The sequence below is a fragment of the Zingiber officinale genome, chromosome 9A (assembly GCF_018446385.1).
Source record: "Zingiber officinale cultivar Zhangliang chromosome 9A, Zo_v1.1, whole genome shotgun sequence".
In the NCBI taxonomy this organism is placed as follows: Eukaryota; Viridiplantae; Streptophyta; class Magnoliopsida; order Zingiberales; family Zingiberaceae; genus Zingiber; species Zingiber officinale.
This window is the reverse complement of record NC_056002.1, coordinates 71,986,470-71,988,689: the sequence shown is the minus strand read 5'-3', so window position 1 is coordinate 71,988,689 and position 2,220 is coordinate 71,986,470. Positions and strand designations below refer to the sequence as shown.

General features: G+C 43.7%; 1 long non-coding RNA gene across 1 annotated transcript; it reads left to right on the top strand.

The window, feature by feature from the left end:
- Window positions 1-392: 392 nt before the first annotated feature.
- LOC122021653 lies at window positions 393-715 on the top strand. The gene is made up of 2 exons (XR_006122599.1): window positions 393-480; window positions 582-715. It is a non-coding gene; the product is annotated as an uncharacterized LOC122021653 (long non-coding RNA).
- The last annotated feature ends 1,505 nt before the right edge of the window (window positions 716-2,220 follow it).

Sequence of the window (2,220 nt, the reverse complement as noted above, 5' to 3'; positions counted from 1 at the left end):
TTCCTTTGATCTCTCTCTCGCGGACGAATCGGAGGCGACGGGAGCGGAGTTTCTCCTTTGGCGATCATCTTCGTTCGCCGGAGCTTGCTGGAGCACGGCGGAGCCTAGATCTTCTTCGGCCAAGGGTTCTGTCCGGTGAGTTCTACAGCTGAGCGACGCCGACGAGGTGGCTAGGGCACGACAGGTGCGCGATCTGTGTCGTCCCTAGCCTATCAACCCTTCGTTCCGTCTCCACGAGCTGCTCACAGAGCAATCAGCGTATTCTCCGCCGGATCGGGTTGTGCGACATCGTCTGGAGGTGATCGATAGAGGTAAGAGTTGTCGGGAATTTCATAGATTCAAGGTTTCTGTTCGATTGGGTTATGTTCCTCATTGATTCTTCTGTTCTGGTTAGGGAAAGGTATCAGATCAATTGTGCTGGATTTTTCTTGATTAGATCTTGGATCTCTTCCTTGTTGCTAACTGAGGTCCCGGTTGAAGGTGAGTTCTATTTGGAATTATGTGTTGCTTGATCAGAGATCATCATTTCATGTTGATATGTGATCTTTGTTTTGATTCCTTCTTGATCCTATTGATTCCAGTGAGGGGAGGTGAGGTTCCATTCTTGCTGTGGAATTGTGTTTGGTTCCGGCAGTAACAATCACCTCAATCCAGCATCAACAGTAGGTTCGATCTGCTCTGTTCTATTTGTGAACTTTCTGATTTCGGCAGTAAACCATCCAGCAGCAACAACAACTGGATTTAAGGTAAGGAATAGGATAATTGATCTTGTTGTAGATCATGTTTCGGAGTTGAATTCTAGATGATCTTGTTCTAGATTGGAATTAGAGTTTTACTTAGTAGTTTATGTGGAGGGATTTTGATACATGTTGTAACTAGTTGTTAAATTGCGTAGATGTAATTGTGTAGAATAAATCCAATGAAATGGTTAGGGTTAGGGTAATTAACCCTAATCAACCGTTGGATTTCTAATCTAATTGGTGGTTAGGGATTAGGTAACAAACCCTAATCGACCATTAGATTTAAATTGGTAAGTTGTGATTGAGGTTGTGTGATTAGTGTTTTGCCCTAATTTAGTTTTAGGGATTTTATTTAGCTATTCATTTGGATTTAGCTAAATAAAATATATATTGTTTGTTTGACACAGGACTTCGATTCGAGACAGACGTCTCGACATTGGATTAGGACTGGATTGTACCTTCTATTTGAGGCGGGTACCCTCTGACTTATCTTTTGATAATGTCTTATGATATGTGTAGCTTATATATATTTACTAGTGGCAGATAGTAGATTATTTTCTTCCCTGGTCTTAGCGAGTTGATACCTATCGCATGCTTCATCTGCTAGTTGCTTTACTTCAGGATTGGATACTTATCTCTTGCCATGTATATATCTGTTCATAGAGATGCATATCTATAGTGCGCTACTCTACTGGATTAGTTGCTTTACATGTGTGATACATGCTCTTGGATTCATGATACTTACATCATTGTTATATGTGATGTCTTTGGATTTATGCTATTATATCATGGTTATATATATGCGTTTACCTTTTGGGCACACACATATATGGAGGAGGCTATGTTCAGGTATGACATACTGTAGCATCATGCACCATCCTGCATGATTGCATGCTGGGCGATTGACGACTCCATTATTGTTGAGCTCGTCGGCCGGCTACATAGGCCTGCACACAATGTGACCACTGCATGGGTAGTGGCACAGCACCCAGGGTGTGTATGGTAGTTGCTCTGTAGTGCTCCGCTGGTCCGCTCATGGGTAGTGTGACTACAGCGTGGTAGCGGACAGGGATCCCTCCCCGTCATTGCGTACCGGGAGTTGAGAGCGTTACGCTCCCTCACTATGTTTGAGGTAGGAGGATAGGTGTACTCCGACAGCATCCCGTCCACTCGGTCACTCATCAGGGGTAGTGACGACAGAGTGCACGGTGTCACAGCCCTACCTACTCGGTCTCGCCATCGCGTGTGAGACGGCTGACTAGCGTCAGGGGTGACCATGTCATATCGCATCATATGCACAGATTGCATTTATTGTGATTGTTGCATATTGGATGATGCACTTCGGTGACTTCATATGATTGACATGCATACAGGATACATGCGTATTTGTTCTGACTATCTTTATCTGTGTATGTCCACAGTCATTTGCCCAAGCCTCGCAGGTGAGTATAGTTTATTACAGTTATGCATTTCCTTATTA